Genomic DNA, 26007 nt, shown 5'->3' with positions numbered 1-26007 from the left:
GTATGTGTGTGTGTGTGTGGTGTCTAGATTGAGGTCACTAAGTCCACAGGGTTCAGCTGGGCTCACCGTCTATCTGTGGCGCTCCAAACCCAGTCTGGATTAACCTCTGTGTCCCCTCTGATCTGGTTAGCAGGACTTCTTCTGTCGCAGTGCAGCGTGTACTACCAACGAGCCCAAAGCAGACTTAGCAGCAAATATGACAACAAGCTCTCCTAAACATGAGGGAACTTGATTTTATTTTCAGTTATTGTAAATATGTCTTTGATACACAATCACTGGGGTAGTGTGGTTGATCTCCTTGTCTAATAGTATTAGTCACTTAAGTGTTAGCCCCACTTATAGACAGTAATGCTCTCTCTAAGGTCAGGTGAAATGCTCGACTTCATGAGAGCAGGATGCTTGCGAGGTCACACGAGAATTCATTTGGTCAGGCTTCAAGTAACACGTTTGTGTCTGGACCATTCAGCGTCCCTCCTGGTGCGGAGTTCCTGGTGCGGAGCTCCTGGTGCGGGTTAGACGACACAGAGAGGCCACTGTTTGGCAACAATGGCGGTTCCTAAAGAGACAGTTAGCGTAGATGCTGACATAGCTTCAGTTCTATGAGAAGTGGAGAGTATTTCTTCATTGAAAGAGGAGCAGACAACGACACTGAAGGTTTTTCTTCATGGAAAAGACGTTTTAGTTTGAGAAACATGAGCGCAATTGGTTGATGCCTTCGTTCACAGTTGCTTGAACACCTAAGAGATTGATTGATTAAACATTTTTTGTGGAGATTTATTTTCAATAGGCTAGTTGACCACAGTTATTATAGAGACTCATCATTCATTCAATGAGACTACTCCATTGGAACAGCGCGTGTCACAATGCTGAGGAACCCGGCAGAATAAGCGCTGCATCGTCCGACAAAAGTTTTGCTCCAAAGCAATGAAACATCATTCTGCAAGGCGATGGCCAACCAAATACATGAAAGGGCACATTCCTGGTAGACAACTCTAACATAACCTCTCGTGTTTCGCTTGCAATCATTGTGTCAGAAGATAAAATGATCCTTGCTTTTGAGCATCATGTTCCCCTGAAGCAAACCATAAGCCTACGCTGCTTCTTCAGGCCTGCTCTTCTCTCCTCCTCATCCCTTTTTTAGAGGTGTCTGTCTTTTCCAGTTAAAAGGACGAAGCAGTGCCACCGTCAGATCAGAAACTAATCCAAAACATGGTAGAGACAATTTTGTCAAAATACCTCCAAAATGGTTTCAGAGATGTCTACTGGGCCTTTTTTTAAATTTGTAAACAGTTTGATTGGGTTCCCTGAGGAGTCCTCAACTAATATGGTGATTAAGGCAGTAGGGTAAATCTGTAAGATGTGATCTGCAGCTCTGCGGTAAACTCATTAACTCAGGCAGACGTCAGCTTCGCTTTTAACCAGGGCTTCAGGGATGCTCCTCAGGGAGTTAGCTTTACGAATTTTCTCTGACATTCAGAGTATTCAGAATATTCTTGAAATCCAGCTTTTCTTATATCAGTCTGTTGACACCCGCCTGTGAAGAACCTGCTTGGTTAGTATGCCGATGTAAGACGTGAATGATGGACTAACTAAGCGTATCGTGAGGCAAGGCGAACCTACTATTACCATGGACAATAATGTGCACTATGATTGTGTGCTTCCTCATTCGGCAAGTTATCAAATGCTTGATAACTGTGTGGAATTCCAGGAACTGCTCTTGTGGTAAGTCTGTGTGTTTTAATGTAGCGTGTAGAAGAAGAATGACGATCTCTATGACCTTTTCAGAAACCGCAAGTAGGTGACATGGAGCAAAACTAAACTAATAGTATTTAATGGAAGTAAAGAGGTCTGAGCAGCTTTCATGTTTGAGGATAGACCGGATAACATCTCTTATTGTACCAGCCTGTTTAATTAAGAGCCCATCTGTACTTACTGGGAAGACAATCTTCAGCTGCTGGGGACTGAGCAGGTTAAAGGATTTCTCTGGTGTTGATTTCCCAGATGGAACCCTCCGACATTTTGAAAGGGTTCTACAGATACTGTTCAATTCCATTCATCCTATGGACTGTCCAGCTTGGTGTGCTGAAAAGAACGTTCCCGTACAAAGAAACTGCATTGTCAATTATGAGCCGGGGGAGTGTTTTCTTCTCCTGGATTACTTTTATTTTTGCCGTTTCACAAATAAGTTTGATTAAGGCCGGTTAGGTAGGAGCTCGGCATGGATGGATGGGACAAACTCAGGACTTTCACCCAGCAGTCTGCTGTTGTGTCCCGTGTGAAACCAAAAGTAACATGCTTATTTAAACCCAAAACATAATATCTTACTAAACCTAACCAAGAAGTTGTTAGCTAAACGTAATTGAGAGTTTAGTTTCAAAACAGCAAAAGCGCAGCGAGAGGTTAAAACACTGTAACTTTGATCTACATGTTTATAGAAATATATAGTTTTGGTTCAGAAACATCAAGATTGAATGTATCCATGGTTTGTACCGTACAATGCCAACATTTAACTCTGGCGATGGGGTTGTTTTGTCAGTAATGAAATGAAATCCAAACCTCAGACATTTCTGTGTATCTCTATATTTTAGGTCAGTATCACACATTTTCATTGTTGAGAAAAAGAAGTGTTGTTCAGGGAAGCTATTGTTTATGTCAGAAGCCTAACCTTAGAGAATGTAACTCACAAAAGGCTCTGTGTGGATACTTGGAAGTAGAAATGAATAGCCACCTAGTGGAATTATCTCCATTTGTCATCTCACTTTATATCAAAGAATTAGTTGAAGCTTCTGATAACAATTAGATGGCAAAGAATTTCTACTTTTAGTTTTCTTATTCAGTATTTTCCTATCTGGATTCCCAAAACCTCTAAGATAGGAATAGAGGGAATGCTTTCTGTGGCTTGTCTTTAGATTCTAACGGCTAGTGGTAAATTGAGCCATGTACTTCTCTCGTCAGCCAATCCCATAATCTGAGCAGTTTGAGACTACTGCACTAAAGAAGGAAGCAGAAAGTGAGTGTGTGCAGTGCTCAATGCTACATTTGAATTGTTTGCGAGGTCAGATTTGTTGGTTTCCCCCACTGTGTCCCTGGGTTCGGTGATGTCTGATAGGGGTCAGACCGATAGTGAGGAGCCAGCAGGTAGGTCATGACTATAAAACAAAAGGTGGTTTGAGAAAGTGTCACAGCAACCACAAGACTTCCTGTAGCATGCAGCCATAACTGAGCATCCAAAATATTATGCAGTTTAGTGGTGATTAACTGTGGACAGACACAGAGGTGCACACTCACTCACTCATGTGAGCAAACTGCATGATTTTCCTTCCGGAAATAAATATGATTATCAGTAAACCTAAATATTGGTGTAACCTTAACAAATTGTTGTTCTGAGTTATTTATTTATTTATTTTTTCTCCACCATTACTGTGCTGCCCTATGTTTCCCTTCATTCTCTGCCTCCCTCGTTATTTTATTAAAAGACCGACTTGCTCCTCTCGGCCCCAGTGGGGATCCAAGTTACATGAAAATGTAATAATAATGCTGATACCACACACACACAGACACACACATACACAAGCTGACACAAGCTGAAAGCCTGTAAAAAGGTTAGAGAGCGGTGGAACAAACTGGGAAAGAGAGAGAGGAATAGGGAGGTGAGAGTGGGGTCATCTCGTTCCCATTCACAAGTAAGACACCACAGCTGATGGCTATACTGCAGGCTGGGAGTACAGACACTATCTGTAGCTTTTTTCACACCTAAATGTCATACCTCAATACCTTAAAGCGTACAATTAAATTAACAATTAAAAGCAAACCCCCTAGTAGATGCCGAGTCCTCTTTACTCACCGAGCGTGGCTACACGATTGGACAAATAAACGCAGGTCCCAGACGCTAGGTAACAATTGTTCATATGGACGTGCCACACGATATTTAGATCGGTTAGATCCTCCACAACTCAATCGTTCAGTTCATTTTATGGAAACCATGAGCGCCACACATTATGTGTAATTCATTTGACTGACATAAACATATTTTCTCTGCTCCCTGCATCTTACTGCTGGATATGCTTGTTTACGTTACTTTCCTGGGTACAAAACAAAAGTATCCCCACGTCTCTCTGTTAAGTTTTCACCCCTTTTCCTTTTCGATATGCCAGATAGCCTTGTGGTTGACGGGCAGGTGGGCGTTAAAAGGATAAAGAGAGGTGTTGTGCCCATGTGTCGGGTGCCATAAAACGAGTGTTGTTAACTATCTCGGAGCTAGATCATATGAGTGATTCATATTTGATTCGTTATTCCATAGCCTGATGTTTATACCCGTAATATTCATCCTGGTTTAAATAAACAATTTGATAGTATTTCCCATCTTTGCTGAGCATGAGTTTTGTGCAAAATGAATGAAAGGCCTGTCTCAAATACACGCCGGTTGAGTTAAATTTCTTCTTCTTCAATTTATTTAGTATGGCCCAAAATTACAAATTTGCCTCAGAGGGCTTTACAATCTGTACACATCCTCTGTCCCAGGACCCTCACATCGGTACAGGAAAACCTCCCCCAAAAACACCTTTAACGGGGAGAAAAGAGGGAGAGACATTAGTGAGAGCAACAGGAGGGATCCTCTATCACAGGGGTATTCAATTCAAATTCCAAAAGGTCCAGATTGACAAAATCTCCTCGTGCAAAGGTCCGGAACATTACAATAATATCTAACTTGCGCTATTTAGTGCCATATATATATTCAAGAAGCCTAGTAGTCGTAACATCTCTGTGTAGTCAACTGTCAAATCAAATAAAGAAAGTACACATCAATTATATTTTAACAATTATTATTCTCAGTTTTCAAATTTAACTGGATGGATTATAAATAATACATAGAAATACATAAATAAATGTTCTTCTCATTTCAAGTAAAATAAGGGCTGGAATAAAGAATAAATTACATAAAAGAAAGCTTTTGAAAAATGTGCATCTTAAAATACTTAATTTTAGAAACATTAATTTCACTGAATTGTCCTGCAACTTTAAATTCAGTTCATTCAGGGTGAAGTGATGTCAATCAAAAAAGCCACAATATTATATTTTTCTCATCTTCTAAAAAGATAAATCAGAGCATGGACTTTATCTGTGGTTATTAAACCACTTGTTGCTCTATTCTCTCTGTTAACATCATTGTTGGACAGTGAATTCATGCCTTAGGATTCTGATCATATTGGGCTCTTAGGTTTATTTTCTGTCTTCATTTCAGATGTGTGTGGGGACGTTTGCTCAAAAGAGTTGTGCTGTGTCTCGTAGTGATGCTTCACATTACTGCTTTTATTAATCGTCACGGTCTCTGAACATATGAGACATACTAGTTCTAAAATGTCAGTGGGAAGAATGAACCTATAAGAGTCTGTTCATTCTTGGTTAAAGACTCTGGTCTCTTTGACCACTTTTCTCTTTTTGGAGAACGTCATGTGAAATAACTTCTCTGACTCACGTAATTCTCCTGCTCTTCATTCTCTTTCCTCGTCTCTCCCCCGTGTGTGTAAATCTGACTTGAGTCAGGAAACTTGTCAGAATACCCATATTTGATTGGCTGAGCTGCATCACGTGATGTGATTTACAAGGCATTGGTCGGTGTGTTTCCTGCACCGCTGAACAAGTGCCGTAAAGTCTGAAAATAGAATCGCTCTGTCAAAATAAAATCGGTTTTAGGTCCTGGGTCCGGATCCGGACCGCGGTCCGCCTATTAGTGACCCCTGCTCTATCAGGATGGACAGAAGTACAGTAGATGTCATGTGTACAGAATGAACAACATAACAGAGTTACAACACAGTCAATGCATATGACAGAAATTATTGAGAGTAATAATGAGAGTAGGAAGCGATTCAGTGATTGAAGCTAATAAAAGCCCGGGCTATTAATCGCAGTTGTAGGGTATGTTATTTTTATCAGTGTGACGGCAGTCTGTTGTGATGCACTACATTCTTTTTTTCTTTTTCTTTATGCTTTCGAGTTGTCCGTCTGTCCAAACCATTCTTGTGAATGTAATATAATATCTCAGGAACACTTTGAGGGACTTTCTTTGAATTTTGGCTCAAAGGTCCATTTCGACTCAAGGATGAACTGATTCAATTTTTTGGTAATCAAAGTGCACTGTGACCTCACAAAACACAGTCTTAGTTAAAATTGTCAAATGAAGCTTAAGCGGAACCCTCCACCCCAGTCACCTCCAGTCAGCATCACAGTCATGCTCCTCATTCATTATCGGAAATGCAGCACCTCCCATCACCACCACCAGTGTCTGGACTCCAGGGGGATTGGGCCTTATGTAGGTAGCCCTGGCTAAAAATTAATTCAGACATCAGGATGTAAATAGTTTTCTAAAAACTAAGTTAAAAGTGCATAAGTATAGATATGGGTGGATACAAATTTATATCAATAAGAGACACGTAATCTTTACAGTTCAAAGGTTACAGTTCATGCAAATGAGCATAGTTTGATTGATATGTACATGATTCAGCACTTTTGTTCCCCTAACAACCTAACTTGTATAGCAGTGTTATATGTCAATCTTTGTTTTGTCCTTGTTTAATTGGCTTGTCCTGAAACTAACAGCCAATCCAAGCCCATTCTCAGGTAGAGGGGTGGGGCTTAGTCGTGTGCGGCCAGGCTCAGTGTGTTAGAGAGGCAGAAGCGAATTATAACTGAACAGTGACTATTGTAAGAGAGCAATAATGTTCATAATGTAATGGCTGACGACCAGTTAGCCTATGGTTTGGAATGTTGTGATCTACAAGAGGAGATGGACGTTTGTGACTGTAAGTGAGGATCGGGAAAGCTCCTTGGGACCACTATGGAGAACTGTTTCCCGCGTGTGCTGCTGTAGACTATTGCTGCTATTTCTTCTATAACATCTACTGTGATGTGTTTCGGCACTCCATAAATTAATAGGGCATGTTTTACATCTACTCCCTCTCCTCTGCACCAGTTAAACAAATCAAGCTGTGATGGTCTGCTCGCTTGACCTGCCATACTTGCAACGTGCTAAAAAATAAGAGTTTTTACTTTATAGTTACTAATTATTTAAGATGCCTAAGAGATTTTTACTTGTGTTGTCTGATAACTCAATGAATATTAATAATTCCCAGCGGAGCCCCCATTTATGCAAAATGTAGCGTTGGAGCCAGGCCTGTCGAGATGCTTGCAAAAAGATCATTGAGTGCCTAATTCATGCCCCTGTGCTGGCATTCGCGGACCACATCAAGCCCTACATTTTGCATGTAGACGCCAGCATGAATGGTTTGGGTGCTGTTCTGAACCAGGAATACCCAGAAGGTCTCAGGCCAGTAGCCTTTGCAAGCCGGAAACTTAGTGTCTCTGAACAGCGCTACCCTGTCCACCAGTTGGAATTTCTGGCACTAAAGTGGTCAGTCGTGGACAAGTTTCATGATTACCTGTATGGCGCTAAGTTTACCGTGAGAACTGACAATAACCCGTTAACGTATGTGCTAACTTCAGCCAAGCTTAATGCCACTGGACATCGCTGGCTGGCTGCCCTAGCCACTTATGATTTTACCATCCAGTATCGTCCTGGACGCCAAAACATTGATGCTGACCTGTTGTCCCGGCAGTATGCCAAAGGAGAGGCTAATGACTCTACAAACATCTTACCGTCAGGCATCAAAGCCATCTGCAAGCAAGCCTGTGTCAGTGAAGCACTAGGTGCTCCGGTCAGACTAGTGGAGCAACTAGGAGCTCCCGCAACAGCTGTACCAGATGCATATGCTTTTCCAGTGAACTTAGGTCTCAGCACCATTGACCAGCTGAGCCCAAAAGACAAACAGACAGCCCAAGACTTGGATCCAGTGATTGGACCTGTGAAGAAAGCGATCGAAACTAATAAGGTACTGACTCATAATAAAAGCAACCCACCTGATACTGCATTGCTCATTCGTGAAGGCGGTAAACTTGAGTCAAAAGATGGAATACTCTTCAGAGTAACAAAGAAACAGTCTGGAAGAGATATTCGGCAGCTTGTCTTACCTGAGAGACACCGGACTGTGGTATTAAGATCGATGCACGACGAGTGTGGACACATGGGAGTGGACGAACCACTGAACTGATCAAAGACAGATTCTACTGGCCACGTATGACAACTGAGGTTGAACAGTATATTCGAACCTGTGGAAGATGTATCTCCAGAAAGACACTCCCTCAACGTGCCGCACCATTGAATCAGATAACAAGTAATGGCCCCTTGGATCTAGTCTGTATTGACCTCCTGCAGATAGAGCCTGATTCCAAAGGCGTTGCTAATGTGTTAGTAGTGACAGATCACTATACGCGTTATGCCCAGGCATTTCCTACCAAGGACCAAAAAGCTCTCACTGTAGCGAAAGTACTATGGGAGAAATACTTTGTGCATTACGGTCTACCCGCAAGGATACACTCTGATCAGGGCAGAGATTTTGAGAGTCGGCTGATCAAAGAGCTCCTGTCTATGCTTGGGATCCGTAAGTCATGCACATCTCCCTATCATCCGCAGGGTGATGCCCAACCGGAGAGATTCAATCGCACTCTTCTGGCGATGCTTGGTACCATGGACACTGTAAAGAAGCAATGCTGGAGCCAGCATATCAGTCAACTAGTACATGCGTACAACTGTACTAAAATTGATGCTACTGGATACTCTCCATATTGCCTGATGTTCGGCAGGGAAGCAAGGTTACCAGTCGACATATGCTTTGGTACATCACCTGATGGAGAGAGTGAATCCTCTTACCAGCAGTACGTCGCCTGGATGAGGATAGAGTTGCAGAGTGCCTACAAGCTGGCATCTGAGGCAGCTACAAAGAGTCACCTGAGAAATAAGGCACACTATGACCAACGTGTAAGAGATCTGCCCTTGGCCGAAGGTGACAGAATCCTTCTTCGAAACCTTGGGCTAACTGGAAAGCACAAACTGCAAGACCGATGGAAACCCACACCGTATGTTGTGGTGAAGAAGTTGCCGAACCTGCCAGTATACAAGGTCAAACCAGAACATGGACCTGGTGTAGTCAAAACTCTGCACAGAGACCATATTTTGCCTATAGGGTATCTGGTTAGGATGTCCAACCCTCCTGATGATGTAGGACCTGTGAAGAGAAAACCTGTCACAAGATCACAGCCTACCCGACCAAGTCAAAGACCAACACGTCTGCTGCTCCAACATGGGAGAGTGACACAGCCTCATCAGACGCAGAGTTTGAAACTGCCTGTAACCCTCAATCATTTGATGTGGATGAGATCAGGAGACACCTCTCAATACCCTATCAAAACTCTGGGGATGATGACAGCCAGGAGGAGGAGAGCTCTGAAGTCTTGGAAGATCCACCAGCAATGGAAACAGAATTCTCCGAAGACACTACACCTTCTAGACTGGAATCTGATGCAGGAGAGACTAGTGATGATGTTGTTGAAGAACCAGATTTAGAAGGGGGAGCAAGCTCAGCCCCTGCAAGTGTTGCAAGGAGTAAAGAAGCTCCTATTATTCGAAAGTCCCAGAAAGAACTGAAACCAGTCATTCGCTTGACTTATGACCAACCTTGCAACCCATCTAAGGAGCCTGTTACCATCATGCATCATGGGTTGGTCATTCAGTTCAATCTTAATCCACCAGAGGAAGATGTTCAAGAGTCAATGCACAAGTACAAACCATCCAGGAGGATGTCTGATGATGAGAAAAGGAAGCACCCTTCAAAGAAAAAAAAAAAAATCCAAAAAGTTAAAGGTGTCTGATGAGGACATCTAGACACTCAGAAGGGGGAGGGTGTAGCCCTGGCTAAAAATTAATTCAGACATCAGAATGTAAATAGTTTTCTAAAAACCAAGTTAAAAGTGCATAAGTATAGATATGGGTGGATACAAGTTTATATCAATAAGAGACTCATAATCTTTACAGTTCAAAGGTTACAGTTCATGCAAATGAGCATAGTTTGATTGATATGTACATGATTCAGCACTTTTGTTCCCCTAACAACCTAACTTGTATAGCAGTATTATATGTCAATCTTTGCTTTGTCCTTGTTTAATTGGCTTGTCCTGAAACTAACAGCCAATCCAAGCCCATTCTCAGGTAGAGGGGTGGGGCTTAGTCGTGTGTGGCCAGGCTCAGTGTGTTGGAGAGGCAGAAGCGAATTATAACTGAACAGTGACTATTGTAGGAGATCAATAATGTTCATAATGTAATGGCTGACGACCAGTTAGCCTATGGTTTGGAATGTTGTGATCTACAAGAGGAGATGGACGTTTGTGACTGTAAGTGAGGATCGGGAAAGCTCCTTGGGACCACTATGGAGAACTGTTTCCCGCGTGTGCTGCTGTAGACTATTGCTGCTGTTTCTTCTGCGCCCTGCCTGCCGTCCATTACCCAGCTTCCCCTCACTTTCCCCTCTGAATATGTTTTGGATTCGTGAGTACTGACAAACGTGCACGTGCCTTTTTTGTTTATTGCTTGTGTGAACTAGTGAAGCGGCCATCACAGTTTTTAGGCCTCTACGCTCCCAAGCCACGACTCAGGCCTGCAACGAGGGTTTTCTGATTATTCTGATTGTGTGTGGGACTGTGGGTGCACAGTATATTGATGACTGCATGTAATAAATGCCAAACTGTTTTTCTAATGCCTTTGAAGTATATTTGGTGTGTCAAAGTCAATCACATTCATGTTTTGAAAAGAGCTGGTTAAAAGGGGTAAAATACACTTAAAAAACAAGATAAAAGGACTTAATAAGAGGCACAGACCTTTTATTTACTTAATTCTATTGGAGGCACCGCCAGTTATTTTAGTTTTCATAATAAGGGAACAAGAGTTGTAAGAATAAGTATATTCATGTATAAGAACAGGTAATCGCGCCATTACGATTAAAACTGTACCCAGGACCCCGCCTATAGTACTACTACACCTAGCAGATTCACATAATACTATATAGCTACATGGGACGGGTGTTACACTTACCTGACCTCAGCATCACTACCCCGACATTATCCTACTTCAAGATGGAGTCCAAGTGCCAAAGACTTTGCACTCTTCAGTTCTTATACATGTGTAATAGATGATTGTAAAATTCTAATGACGTCTCACCTGATTGCAATAGTATAAGATGAAGAAGTGATGGCATTTTGGCCAGATATGGATGGAAAGTATAACATCACAGGTTGTTGGAGGCATACAACCGCAAGATGGTAGTTCTAGTTTTCTACTATCTATATCTGCTCAACTGGTTGCCCGTTGAATGCCTGTTACATTTTAGTGGCATACGCTGTGGTATGGAGATCAGATCTTGCTCGCATTGCGAGCCGATCAGTATGGCCTGGCCTGCTTTGAGTTGGGATCTCTGTGACGTGTGGACAGCATGTGGACACAATCCGGACAATGTATCAAACGGAGGTCTCCATCATCTTCACCCCCTCACAGTTTCTCTACCGAGGAGAGTAAAGGAAAAAGGAGGAGAGCCGGGGCTGGAGCCCAGCTGAGACCTGCTATCTGAGTCGTGTGAAGTTACTGCTGAGGAATACACAGCTGCTTCAAAGTAAAAGCTTTTAAATGACAAAATAACAGGGGATTTTTATTGTGATGACTATGTAGGAAAATGGGAAGCAGAGCTTTGATAACAGCTATTCATGAATAAAACAAGTCTACCAAAACTGCAGGTAGCAAGAGTAAGCAGTATTGATAATGAGGGGACTTTTATTGTGAAGAATTTAAAGGAAAATGTGTTTATCGCCAAATTAGCGGAGCTTTGTTTATCCATTCGTTCTTTTCCCCATTCTTCAATAAAACTAGTCTGCTAATACTGCAGGTTGGAAGAGTAAGAAGCAAAAATTACCGAGGGCTTTTATTGTGAAAAAGTGTGGACACAGAAGTTGTAATCTGGCTCATTTTTTCACAAAAGCTGCAGTGAGAAGAGTAAGTATAGGATACGTGTTCAGCTCGATTAAAATGCTCTGGGAGAGATAGCAGTGTTGGCATCCATCACATGGGTTGAACCCTGTTGCTGAGGCCTTCTCTTGGCTGTGGGCCGCTGCTTTGGAGCAGTCTGTCCACCTCAGTGCCTGCTGAGAATGTGTGGGAGGAGAACGGTGGGGGGCTGGATTAGCGAGGAACAGACGAAGGTGAGTTGATGGGAGGTTAAGAAGGGATAGAAAAGAGGAATTGAGAGAATGGAGAGAGAAGAGATAAGGATGACTTTGCCGTGTTGTCATCAAGGTCATCATTAAGAATTCATCAGTTCTTCTACGAGTGTGTGTGTGTGTGTGTGTGTGTGTGTGTGTGTGTGTGTGTGTGTGTGTGTGTGTGTGTGAGATTAAAGATTAATCACCATTAAGAGTTAGATTGATGGCAAACAATGAGCAAAGTGTCTTTGCCTACGTTGAGAAAGTACTGTGGTAACGCAGACAGCAGAGAACCTGGGAGCCACCCTGGATGACGAACTCGTTCTCAGAAAACAGCGGTCGGTTCCCTCTTCACACCATCAGAAGGGATCATCCCTTCCTCACCAGGTAGGCGGCCCAGCCACTCGTCCTGGCACTCGCCACCTCTCGCCTCAACTACAGCAAATCCCTACTTGCCAGATACCCACGCTAGAAGACCTAGTTCAAACCTCTGGGGCCGTACCTTGCGTGGCAGTTGAATTTCCGCGATATCGCGACATCACGCAAAGAATCTTGACCATCCTCTTAGGTTTAAAGTAATGCGATTGTGTCCAGAACAATCGGCATCCTGTGAGGAGCTACCGGCAGCTAGGCGCATGTTTTATGTGTGTGTAGGACAATATGGAGAGGCTACTGTTGGTTCCAAACAGCAATGGCGGCTCCTAAAGAGGTTAGCATAGATGCTGCAGTAGCATCAGAACTGGAGAGTATTTCTTCATCGAAACATGAGCGAAGGACAACGTTGAAGGCTTTACTCCATGGAAATTACATTTTCTCCCTTCTCCCGACTGGCCTCAGCAAAAGTTTGATTGACAGATGGTTCATCCGATCGCCTGCCAAGTATTTAATGAAAGTGCCTGCCTCAGATGGTTTTGTGCAACAAACCATCTGGTGCGTCAGGTTACTTCCCGACAAGAGACCGAAGGGAAGTGCTCCTTCCTACCTCCAAGCCATGGTCAAGTCCTACACTCCACATGCCGCATTTCAGTCAAGACTCTTATTTGCTGTGGTCTCAGTCAGTGTCAGCTTCCTCCACCTTTTCAGAACACAGCTAAATATGCCATGCTTACACTTATTTACTCATTTCTTTTAGCTACTACAAGGAACTTTCATATTGTAGTGATTTTGGCGGTCTCTGTGGACAAAAGTGGCAGTGTTTCCGAGCACCAGACTCCCTTTAGAAAGCCTCTCAATTCACTGCATCAGGCTGTGACACTCTGCTCCATTCAGTCCTGGTTGTGGTTCTCCCGTGCCTCCCTTTCCTTCCAGCTTGTCGAGCAATAGGGCCTGGTCCTGCAGCAACGAGGTGTCGGTGTTGGCTCAGCAGAGCAGCGAGGAGAAGCTCTGCTCCTGGCCGAAGGAGGAGAGCTCTGCTGACAGCAGCAGTCTCCGTCCCGACCGGAGCTCCGACTGCAGGTCGAAGGCTGCAGTGAAGCCGGATCTAGATCTGTTGGGCTGGACGCTGCCGGGTGCTATAAATCGTAGATGTTGCAGGGAAATGGACCCGATGACAAGCATCAAGAATAACTATATAGAAATTAGGGCTGCACGATTATGGCCAAAATCATAATCGCGATTATTTAGATCAATATTGCGATCGCGATTATTTATCACGATTATTCATTAATTTTAGGGACAACATCTTTTTATTGCACTTTCACGTTTAAATGAACAAGAGCACTGCTTTCACTTCCATGTTGTGCTACATTCCGGCTAATGTACACGTCTTTACATCAAAATAAAACTTATACGGTTCTTATTCACCTGAAGCAAAATATAAATAACATTTTTACCCAAAATAAAGGGCTAACTAAAAATAAATATGTGTGTTGCTCACAGTATTTATTGGACACATGTCTTTGGCCAAATGAAATGCGATTGCATCCGTTATTTCAGCGTGTCTTTGGGAGGTGGATGGATATGCTGTCGCGCTATGCAGGGTCGCTGTTATGGTTTTCTGGGTTAACGTTGGACATGGACGGAGATTCAGTGAGGTAACGTTAGCTTTGGCCTTAATGCATTCGTCGTACTGTGGTTTGTGGTGATTTTTCAGGTGGCTGAACAAGTTAGTTGTATTGCTATGCGGCGCAGACACAACTCTAACGCACTCTGTGCATATGATTTGTTCTTGGTTAACATCACTTGGCCTAAATCCAAAAAACTTCCAGACAACGGATGATGATCCATTTCGAGGGGCTAGCTCCTCGCCTTCTGCTCCTGACATTTGATTTAGCTTTCACACGACACCCGTGACCGTCTGCTCTCTGTTCTGTTGTCTGTCTCTCTACTCTTCTACTAATAGCGGAGTCTGCAGGGTGCGCGCATGACACCTCCCGTCTCGTTCTCCCCCTGGTGGTCGGCTGACTGTTAGTTGAGGAAGCGCTTGATTTGATGTGTAGCAGAACACGCATTTTAAACATCAATATCGCTGGCGATCATGCTCATTTAATCGTGGCAGCCAAAATCGTGATCGCGATTAAAATTCGATTAATTGTGCAGCCCTAACAGAAATAGACAATCTTCTTTCTGATGGTCTCGTTTACTGATGTAGATCAAATAGACGCACCAGGATTAAACTGTTTCAGAACCAGTTAAAGGTTCCTCACAGTAACCTAAAAAAGAAAAGCATACAAGCACTGAGCAAGCTCTTAGTTGTTTGTTCGGAAGAGATTTGACGACATTTAGTTCTTGTTGCTGTGGACGAAATGTTTTATACAAACACCATCATGAATTTCCTCATATTGCCAATAACTCAGCTTTCCTGTATGAAAGTGGCAGAACTTCATATATGGTTTCCCTGCAGTGAGTCTCTTCTTCTCAGGCATTCCACAAATGTTGTGTCCTTTGGTAGGATTAATAGACTTTAAGCCCTAAAGACTAGCATCTCACCTTACTGATACCGTTGTGAAATAAGACACAGCAGTGAAAGAAAGCGAACAGTGAGAGGATCGAAAGAGAAGGAGAACCCAGAGAACTCTGAGTAAATGAAGTCTAAAGAGAAAAAGAGGTTGAATAACAGCAGCCACAAGCTAGTCCAGAACACTGTGTTCTACAGGACCAGCTTCACTCTAGTGATGCAACATGTGTGTTTGTGTGTGTGTGTGCGTGTGTGTGTGTGTGTGTGTGTGTGTGTGTGTGTGTGTGTGTGTGTGTTTAATACTGCTGAGTCAGGCTTGAGGAGCTGGACTTCCATTATCACTGAGCTGGAAAAGCCCCCGTCACACACACAGACAGTTCTAACATCTGTTCTTTCTCCCCGTGTTGTGGTGACAGTGACTGAGCATAGTCACAAATAGTTTTGAAATGTAAGATAAAATGTGACTTTAAGGGAAACTTAGATATAACCAACACTATTGAGCAAAATGAGCAAATGTGGGGTATTAAAAACATGAGCCTTTATTTTTGACTGTTGCCCATTACACTGCAAAGAGCATTGCAATGTAATTGGCCAAATATTAGTGGTGCAACCGATCATAAAGCGTCACGGATCGGATCACAGATCGGATCAGCACAAAAGAAAAAAGAGCAAATATAACTTTTAGAGAATCACTTTTTTTTTTGATACTAGTTGCCAATCATTGATGATCCATATTAGCAGATACAGATGCCTTTGTTGTTTGATTATAGCAGCTGATCTAAACCATCAAAAATTCTAAATGTTATCATTTTACTTTATTATAGTAATTCATAGTGTTTTTTTCTTCACTAAAACACACAAACACAAAAAACACATAAATGATAAGGAAATTGTTGCTCTGCTTCCAGTGCAGCTTGTTTTAAGTAGAGCTTTTATCCAATCAGATTCAGCCCCTATTTCTCTAGGAAGGAAGAGAGGCCAGGTTTAATACGAATACGTGTATTGTTGCACCCCTAGAAACAGATAATAACCGTAGCTGTGGCGTCATAATGAGGTTATTAGGAGGTAGTTCAACTGTAGAAGGACAGCACTGAAGGCCCAGGTATAAAATGCATGGCCCGCCACTGGTAGAACTAGTTTGCACATGTGCAGAAGCGGTTAGGTGGCGAGTGTTGTTGTTCCTGTGTGAATGAGCTGATAATTGATTTGATAACATGATATTGGATCTGTGCATTGACCTGCGTACTCGCTGATACCCGATCCAGCTTTTTAGGCTGCATCAGAGGCAAATACTGGTATTGATATCTGTAGAACTCTGCTTTGAAAATTCCCAGTTCCCAATGTTTTTTGCCGTGCATGGTTCATTTTCTGATTAACCACCTGACTCTCCAGAATTATCACGTTTGTGTTGAATTAGGTTCACTTTAAAGCATATTTCCACGTAATTACAACCTGGGGTTTATTTTGTAGGTTTGGCCATTACGGACTCGAATACGAGTCTGTTCGGAAAAGGTAGATGGGTTGAGGTGGACCGTATTGGTTGGTCATGCGGCATTGAGGTGATAGACGACTGTGTCGGGAGGATGAATGTGATGTCTGACGCGGTGGCATGTCGGGACGGATGGAGTTCAAGGCGGTGAACTCAGAGCAGCGAAAGAAGCTGGCAAGAACGTGGACTTTTATGCTTTGTCCCTGGAGGGATACTGATGACCTGAGCTAAGGGTGAGGATGCCGCAGGTGAGGAGGTCCGAAGTGAGGGGAAGCCGTTTAGGCGCTATATTCTGCGCTATTCCGAGTGGTTGGCAATGGTCTTTAATGGACCGTTCATGCCCCAAAAGAATGGCTACCATGACTAAGGGATGCGTTTTGTAGATCGCAGAGGAAGGTGTGGGGGATGAGAATTCACGCGGCCAAGGACAGATTGTCACTGTAGTAGCCGTCGAAGCTGATCGAGGGTGCTGCATCTGTGAAAAGCTGGATGTCTTCCGGCTTGGAGATGTGTTCGTCGTGGAAGAAGGAGATGCCGTTTCGGGAGGACAGGAACTGATGTCAGTTTAACTCGGTTTACGTGCTTTGTCAAGTGTGACGTGGTCATGAAGGTTTGTAACGGCATGGAGGATTTTGTTTAATCTATTGAGTCTATTTATTTATTTTATCTGGTGGAGGAAAGCCGAGTGTTAAGACCGTGTGCTGGCTTTGAAGAAGGCCATGGTTGAGCGTCTGGGGCTGCGACATAGTAGCTGTCTACGTAATTAAATACTCTTCCGTGCCAGTGGGTGGCAGTAGGTAGCACGATAATGACCGTGGTGATTAAGACAGTAGAATTAAGTGATGCACCGAGAGGTTGCGGTGACAAGACGTTTGTCCGGATTCGGGTAAGCAAATTTACCGGCTGCTCTTGGACGGACGCATGGCGGAGTCATACGCGCTCTTTCAAAGAAAACGAAAAGGTAGCGGTAGTTGGGATCGGTGGTAAGGACTTGGAGGTGCTGGTGATGTCTGCCTTAGGTGACCGACTTCTTCGCCTGCGAGGCGAATGGGGAACGTGGCGTGATCGATTCTTATGTGCTTCGTGGAGTAGTCCGGGCTAGGAATTAGGTGGAGCCTGGTGATGTCTGCTCAGGTGGGGAGTGGCTGTTTGAGTGCAGCGACCGAGCTTGTTTAGCAATTCCCAGGAGATGTGGGGATTGCGTGTGGATGGCTCGATAATTGGGCGAGGTTCATGTAGTTATCGGGATCGATAGCCTGTGTTGTGTTGAAGGGACGATATCCCTCGGGGATCTCCTGGGGTTGTTGGAAGGCAAAGGACTGACAACTTCAGAATTGTCCGAGGATAGGGTTAGCTGTGGCTAAAAGTGAAACTGATGGGGGGATAAGTCAGAGAACGCTGGAATTGTCTGCTGGCGGAGCTGTGGAAATGAGGCGCGTTTAAGATGGGATGGCAACGCTGTTCTGTTGTTGGAGCGGTCTGTGCAGCTGGGGTAGCCGCTAGAGGTGGGAGGAGTTAGCCGAAGTTGGCCGAGATGGGTGGAACCTGGAAGGTAGAAGTAACAGAACATGAAAGGATGCCAGGATGGGGGGGGGGGGGATGGATGTGCCTGGGTTAATCGTGAAGTTAAGGGGAAAAACATTGCGAGGAGATGTCTCTGGCGCGGGGGGAGCTTCACGGCCAAAGTCAGTATGGCATGGGACAACTTAAGGCAGGACGCATTCGACTGCCCTTCTCTAAACACATCTAAGTTGACGCCAACAGCAGACTGAAGCAGCAGCATAATTTATGCTAATACACCATCTCCTACTGAACGCCATATATCTGACTCCTGCGTGCAGTTTGACAGATATTTAATCATGGCTCGTCTTGAAGAGGATCGATCATAGCCTTGGTACCAGTCTCATTACCCTAATCGGGTACTTATTGGCCATATTAAACTCAGATTAAAGATTCACGATCAGAGTATACAACCTGGCCCTCTGGAGGGACTGATGTAGATGGATGGGCTTGTTCTTCCACCGTGTGATGCATCGTGACGTCATCGGCGCGCGCCTGACGTGGCGCGCCTGTTGGGAGGCGGGGGCGGACGGCCTCGGAGTTGACGGAGGATGGTTATCGAGAGCTGCGGGGAATGTGGATGGCTAAACGCAGCCGAAGTTGCTAGCGACGAGCGTGGTGAGCAAAGGAGGGAGCTTCGGGATATGGCTGGTCGTCCGGAAGGGTTGGGGAGAACCTTTGTGAAAGGTAAGCAGTTTTAAGATGTTGTTTGTCTGTCGTGCCTCGTGTTGAAGCATATGAAAGCTAAGTCGGGGAGCGTAGCTCGTCTGTCTTACGCCGTATGAAAGCTTGAAGCTGAGTCGGTTTGCTCGTAGGGGTCGAGGTAGGAGCGTGGGGTAGGGATGGAGTGTTGCTCATCTGCTGAGTCAGAGAGCGTTGCTAGTCTGTCTTGAGTCGTATGAAAGCTGAGTCAGAGAGCGTTGCTCGTCTGTCTTGAGTTGTATGAAAGCTGAGTCAGAGAGCGTTGCTCGTCTGGATGTGGGGTGGGGGTAGAGGGGTGTAGGTAGAGGGGTGTATGGATGGAGCGTCTGCTGAGTTAGAGAGCGTCTGTCGTATGTCATGTGAAGACAAGAGTCGAAGAGGGAGTGGACGGGTTCGTTGTGCTTAAGTACTCTGTGCAGAGGAAATGAGTGGTGTTCTGGGCATGGCCCTATTCCTGAACAAAGTTTATGAAACTACATTTAATGCAAAAAATTAAAGTATCAAACACGCATTACTACTTTGCAGTTAAATATTTAACATTTATTCCAACACGAAAAAAAGCAGTAAATAACACTAATATAATATAATATAATATAACATGTTTATTTATTGAGATGCCCCTATGGACCTTGTTATAGGAGGTAAAGATCAGGAGAAGTAAACATGAAGTGTAATTATGAATACTGATGTTAAATTAAGCTATGATGAGTTTTCACTGTTAATTTACCATCTCAATTAAATGTTGATGCCTCCATGACCAAGTTAAGCAGATGAGACCGAGGACAACTATGGAGAAGAAAAGATGTTCACTTTGCCTAACATGTAGCTTGACAGAGTTCTCATGTGTGCCCTGGTGTTCTCATGTTTCCTTACCTCCTCATCCCTCACTCCCGTAGCTGTCCGTGCTGGATCTGTCCCCGTTGTTTTAAAAAGCTAAATAACTTATTAGCATGACGTCATCTTGCTAGCCAAACCTGTCTGGTGTACAGTAGAGAAGCTTCGCATGTACTGCTTCCCTTTCCCGCTAGTCTGCTGTCTGATTGTGAGGTCAGGCTGATCTCATATCAGCTCTTTGCAGAATCTCCGCCAAAGTTCTCCTCTCAAACGAGACTTGGAGGAGTAGTGCTCGCGCTGGCACTCGCGCTCGCCTGTAGAGACTTCTCCTGAAGAGAACGCGCAGCTAGGGGGCAAAATCTTTTTGGCCCCACACTGAATCTATTTGAGTGCACTGATTGACTAAATTGTATGTCACTCATTTATATCTTTAATCAGCAATTGGCTAAACTGCTTCATAGACCCGCCTCTTTTGGGCAAAAACGATTTTGCCCCCCTAGTTGCGCGTTCTGAGATGTGTCGTGCACACAGGCGGAGAGGACGAGCAGGAAAAGCATATATTTTGGGCAGATATCATATTTTACATATATTACATTCCATAGTTCAAAAACACAAATATTGACAATTTGTATAATTTATGATTATTATAATTTTATTTTATTTTTTTGTGTGGCTCAAGGTCATGCCCCATTGCCCTCTATTGACCAGCCGCCACTGACTGAAACTATAGAGCTGCTGTTCGGAATCAAGTTATTCAGATAAAATAATCTGCTGAAGACCAAAGAATCCGAAGCACAGAGTGCAGCTGACTTTAAGGGTACGTCGTTGATTTTGTTCCTACTCACCAATGTGCAGTAGCGGGACCTGTTTGTGCGTTTCTGCTGTGTAGCTGTTGCACAGCTAGCAGGTCATTTGGTCACTCCAGCTCCCACTGAGTGACCATCTGGACTGCTGAGCTCCCACGTACACAGGCACTACAGTGAGTCCTTAATGTAGAACCAATCGGTGCGGGGCCAGGTGATGATGTCAGCTAGTAGAAGAAGTGGATTTGAGGAAGGTTAGAACCAGGAAAAGCTACACAATAAATTCCAATTCCAGGGACACCAGACCATAGATATAAAGGAAAGAAGAACTAGAGATGTGTAAAACCAGGAGGCAAACTCCGGTCCTGAAAAGTGAAGCCAAAGTTGAAGAGTCTTAAACCTGCATTCTCTCTAGTGTCCATCAAGGGGCGACTCCTCTGGTTGCATAGAAGTCTATGAGAAAATGACTCTACTTCTCTCTTGATTTATTACCTCAGTAAACATTGTAAACATGAGTTTATGGTCTCAATCTCTAGTTTCAAGTCTTCTTCAATACAGCATGATGTTCATTTAGTAAATGATGGTCCATTGCTCCTACGCGAATCGCCACCTTAACGTGGTGGGGGAGTTTGAGTGGCTCAGTGATCCTGGGAGCTATGTTGTCCGGGGCATTAGCCCCTGGTAGGGTCTCCCAAGGCAAACAGGTTTCAGGGGAGAAGCCAGACTAAGAGCGGTTCAAAACGACCCTTATGATAAGTAGCCCACGGACTTCAGCTACCTCGCCCGGACCAGGGAAACCGGGGCACCCTCCCGGAGCCAGACCCAGGAGGGGAGCTCGTAGGTGAGCGTCTGGTGGCCGGGCCTTCGCCCATGGGGCCCGGTCGGGCTCAGCCCGAAGAAACACCATGGAGCAGCCACCCTGTGGACCCACCACCCTCAGGGACAAGCATCGGGGTCGGGTGCAATACAGACCGGGCGGCGGGTCAGGCGGGAGGCCTGGGCATGCCAATCGCTGGCAGCATGGACTAGATCTAGGGACGGGGAACGTCACCTCGCTAGCGGGGAAAGAGCCAGAGCTGGTGCAGGAGGTGGAGCGATACCAGCTAGATATAGTTGGACTCACCTCCACACACAGCCTTGGCTCTGGAACCAAGCTCCTGGAGAGGGGTTGGACTTTGTCCTTTTCCGGAGTTGCCCAGGGTGAGAGGCACCGGGCGGGAGTGGGGATACTCACGAGCCCCCGGCTGAGCGCCGCTGTGTTGGAGTTCTCCCCGGAGAACGAGAGGGTCGCCTCCATGCGCCCACGGGTTGCGGGGAGCAAGGCTCTGACTGGTTTGTGCTGATGCACCAAACAGCAGTTCGGAGTATCCGGCCTTCTTGGAGTCGGTGGGAGGGATCCTGGAAAGGGCGCTGCCTACCGACTCCATAGTTCTCCTGGGGGACTTCAACGCTCACGTGGGCAATGACGGAGAAACCTGGCGGGGGGTGATTGGGAGGAACGGCTTGCCCGATCTGAACCCGAATGGTGTTTCGTTATTGGACTTCTGTGCTTGCCACGGTTTGGCCATAACGAACACCATGTTCGAACATAAGGTGGCTCATAAGTGTACCTGGTACCAGAACACCTTAGGCCGGAGATCAATGATCGACTTTGTAATCGTATCATTTGATTTGCGCCGTATGTCTTGGACACTCGAGTGAAAAGAGGAGCAGAGCTGTGAACTGATCACCACCTGGTGGTGAGTTGGATCAGATGGCAGGGGAACCGGTCGGAAAGACCCGGCAAGCCCAAACGTGTAGTGAGCGGGAACTGGGAACGTCTGGCGGAGGACCCTGTCCGGGAGGTCTTTAACTCCCACCTCCGGAAGAACTTCTCACACATCCCGAGGGAGGTTGGGGACACGGAATCCGAATGGACCATGTTCAAAGCCTCTATTGTGGACGCGGCCGCTAGGAGCTGTGGCCGGAAGGTCATCGGTGCCTGTCGTGGCGGCAACCCGAGAACCCGGTGGTGGACACCGGAGGTGAGAGGAAGCCGTCAAGCTGAAGAAGGAGACCTTCAAGGCCTGGTTGGCCCAGGGGTCTCCTGAAGCAGCTGACAGGTACCGGCAAGCCAGAAGGGCTGCAGCTGCGGTGGTCGCGAATGCTAAAACTCGGGCATGGGAGGAGTTCGGGGAGGCCATGGAGAAGGACTTTCAGTTGGCCTCAAGGAGGTTCTGGCAAACCATCCGACGGCTCAGGAAGGGAAAGCAGGGCTTACCCCAGGCTGTTCTCAGCAGGAAGGGGGAACTGCTAATCCGGACGGGGGACATCGTCGGGCGGTGGAAAGAGCACTTTGAGGAACTCCTAAACCCGACCAACATGTCCTCTGCAGAGGAGGCAGCGCCTGAGGACCTAGGGGGAGGCTCACCCATATCCCTGGCAGAGGTCGCTGAGGTAGTTAAAAAGCTCCTTGGTGGCAAGGCGCCGGGGGTGGATGAGATCCGCCCTGAGATGCTGAAAGCCCTGGACATAGTTGGGCTGTCCTGGCTGACACGCCTCATCAATGTCGCATGGGGGTCGGGATCAGTGCCCATGGAATGGCAGACCGGGGTGGTGGTTCCCATCTTCAAAAAGGGGGACCGGAGAGTGCTCTAATTACCGGGGTATCACACTACTCAGCCTCATGGGGAAGGCTTATGCCAGGGTGCTGGAAAAGAGGCTCCGACCGCTTGTCGAACCTCAGATTCAAGAGGAGCATTGCGGATTCCGTCCCGGCCGTTGAACAGTGGACCAGCTCTTTACCCTCGCAAGACTACTGGAGGGATTCTGGGAGTTTGCCCAACCAGTCTACATGTGCTTTGTGGACTTGGAGAAGGCTTTCGACCGGGTCCCTCGGGGGTTCTTGTGGGAGGTTCTGTGGGAGTATGTGGTGCCAGACCCGTTACAACGGGCGATCCGGTCTCTGTACGACTGCAGTAGGAGCTGTGTCCACATTCTCGGCAAGCAGTCAGTTTGCAGCCGAGTGTGAAGCGGCGGGGATGAGAGTTAGCACCTCCAAATCTGAGGTCATGGTTCTCTGCCGGAAACCGGTGGATTGCTCCCTCCAGGTGGGGACGGAGTGCCTACCTCAAGCGAAGGAGTTCAAGTATCTCAGGGTCTTGTTCACGAGTGAGGGTAAGATGGAGCGGGAGATCGACAGGCGGATCGGTGCGGCTGCAGCAGTAAAGCAGGCGCGGCACTGGACCGTCTTGGTGAAGAGGGAGCTGAGCCGGAAGGCAAAGCTCTCAATTTACCACTCGGTCTACGTTCCTACCCTCACCTATGGTCACGAACTCTGGGTCGTGACCGAAAGGACAAGGTCGCGGCTACAAGCGGCCGAAATGAGTTTCCTCCGTAGGGTGGCTGGGCTCAGCCTTAGAGATAGGGTAAGGAGCTCGGTCATCAGGAGGGAGCTTGGAGTCGAGCCGCTACTCCTTCGCGTCGAAAGGAGTCGGCTGAGGTGGTTCGGGCATCTAATTAGGATGCCTCCCACTGGAGGTTTTCCAGGCACGTCCAACTGGGAAGAGACCCCGGGGAAGACCCAGAACATGCTGGAGAGATTACATCTCCCAGCTGGCCTGGGAACACCTCGGGATCCCCCAGAATGAGCTGGAACATGTTGCCGATGAGAGGGAGGTCTGGGTCAGCCTGCTTGGCCTGCTGCCACCGCAACCCGACCCCGGATAAGCGGAGGAAAATGGATGGATGGGCATCAGGGCAAATGTCACTCAGCTGCCAAATGGTTATGGTTATGGTTGTGTTCGCACTGTAACTGTAACATCATTGGTCCAGTATCTTTTGTGAATCGGACCTTGAGTTTCATTGGCCGCAGTTCATTCTTTGTAAATTCGCCCTTGACCGTAGTGGGCGTGTTCACAGTTGTTGCTCGTATGTAATGAATTTGTGTTTATGGGGAAATATGAACATTTTGAGCCGTGACACCTCATCCAGGATTGCTACCGATAGAACCAGGGTCCACCCGGTGTGACCTCAATATTGTTTGTTTGCAGGTAGTCAGGATGTCACCCTATGTCAGTGTCATGAGTCAAATATCAGCTATGATCAGATAAGTATTCTTGCTCCTAACATGGATGAGACATAGATTCGGTTATGGATGCCAGCTGTTCTGTGCAGATGTGTCATGACAGCACCAGGCCCACCAGGACTAGATCCTGGAACAGACCGGGTCCCTCTGAAACAGGACTGGTTATTTATTTATGTATTATTATTATTTTATTATTAGAATTCATTCATTCCGCAAGGGGAAATTAGTTCTCTGCATTTGACCCATCCCTATGTTGAGAAGTGCCCCTGAGGGAGCGGTTAGGGGTTCAGTGTCTTGCTCAGGGACACTTTGGCACAGGACTCGTCGCAGGAGGATCGTGCCGGACGACCCTCCCTACCCAATGAGCCACGGCCGCACAGTTGTGTGTAACTCTGGGTAATTCTGAGCCATTGAGGACATGTTTCACACTAATATCAGTGAGGAACAATCCATTTACTATCTCTATCGCTGTCTGTTCTGTTCACTTGGGAATACGACTAGATTCTAGGTTGACCCAAACTGCTGCTGGCTCTGTTGTGGAATGCTGTCAATAATTTGATTAATCATGAGAGACTTTGGATGATTCGCTCTTAATACTTTGTCATGGTTTCTGTTATTGACAGCTGTGACACCCACTGTCGACCTGCAGCACATGGAGGAGAGGGGGGAGGCGTCCAGCTCCAACAGCTAATAGCAAAAAGCTTGGAGAGTAGAAGTGGCCCCTCGGGCTAGCCAATAGGACAGCTGCAAACTGGTAATGACTTTTTCTTATTTATGAAAAAACTGGAGATGCTCTCCAAAGTTAAATCTTGAGCAGGGGTCTTCAACGTTTTTCAGGCCAAGGACCCCCAAACTGATAGAGAGATGTAGCAGGGACCCCCGACTATATATATTGTATAAAATTGTGTTTTATATTAAATGGGCCTAGTACCATGTATACCTCTTTATTGTGCATTTAATACTAAGCTATTCAAATAATACACAGGTTCATATATTCATGTTTTTATTTTAAACATGTGCAAGGTACAGTGAGTAGGGAGGCCGTGCCACTGCCTTTTATAAACATACCTTGTCAGCTGATACCAATGCCAACATCAACATTGTCTGTCAATAGCATGATAATCATGCATACAAGCTATTCAAATTGATGTTTTATTTTAAACATAAATGTGGAAACGAAAAATGAGTGATGGCCTATTAGTGCCACTGCCATGCATAAAGATACCTGTTATCTTGCATACAATACTGAACTATTAAAATAATGGACACATTCATGTTTAGAGAAAAAACTTTTTTTTTTTTATTGTCTAATCAACCAAAAATTCCGCGGACCCCCTGTTGAAGACCTCTGATCTAGACCAAATGAAAGAAGTGAAAGTCAACAAGACATTTCAATTACTGTCAGTCTTAAAAAATATATTAGTTTTTTTATTCAGTTTCAGCTTCGTAACCATGACAATACCTCTACAGATGAGTATCTATCTCTTGTAATATATTAAAAGGCTATGATTAGCACATTGTT

General features: G+C 45.5%; 1 protein-coding gene across 3 annotated transcripts in view; it reads left to right on the top strand.

Moving 5' to 3' along the window:
• fam110b (family with sequence similarity 110 member B) overlaps positions 1 to 26007 on the top strand; it is a 52007-nt gene that overhangs the window by 11820 nt on the left and 14180 nt on the right. The window contains exon 2 of one of the 3 annotated variants that reach the window (XM_031874898.1): positions 25109 to 25239. The exons of the other annotated variants lie outside the window; for them this stretch is intronic. The gene's annotated coding sequence lies outside the window, so the exon portion shown is untranslated. The remainder of the gene's footprint in view (positions 1 to 25108; positions 25240 to 26007) is intronic. 3 annotated transcript variants of the gene reach the window in all.

The sequence above is a fragment of the Anarrhichthys ocellatus genome, unplaced genomic scaffold (assembly GCF_004355925.1).
Source record: "Anarrhichthys ocellatus isolate YVR2014 unplaced genomic scaffold, GSC_Weel_1.0 scaffold85, whole genome shotgun sequence".
Classification (NCBI taxonomy): domain Eukaryota; kingdom Metazoa; phylum Chordata; class Actinopteri; order Perciformes; family Anarhichadidae; genus Anarrhichthys; species Anarrhichthys ocellatus.
Note: the sequence above shows the minus strand (reverse complement) of the source record. Positions and strands in the feature narration are given on the sequence as shown.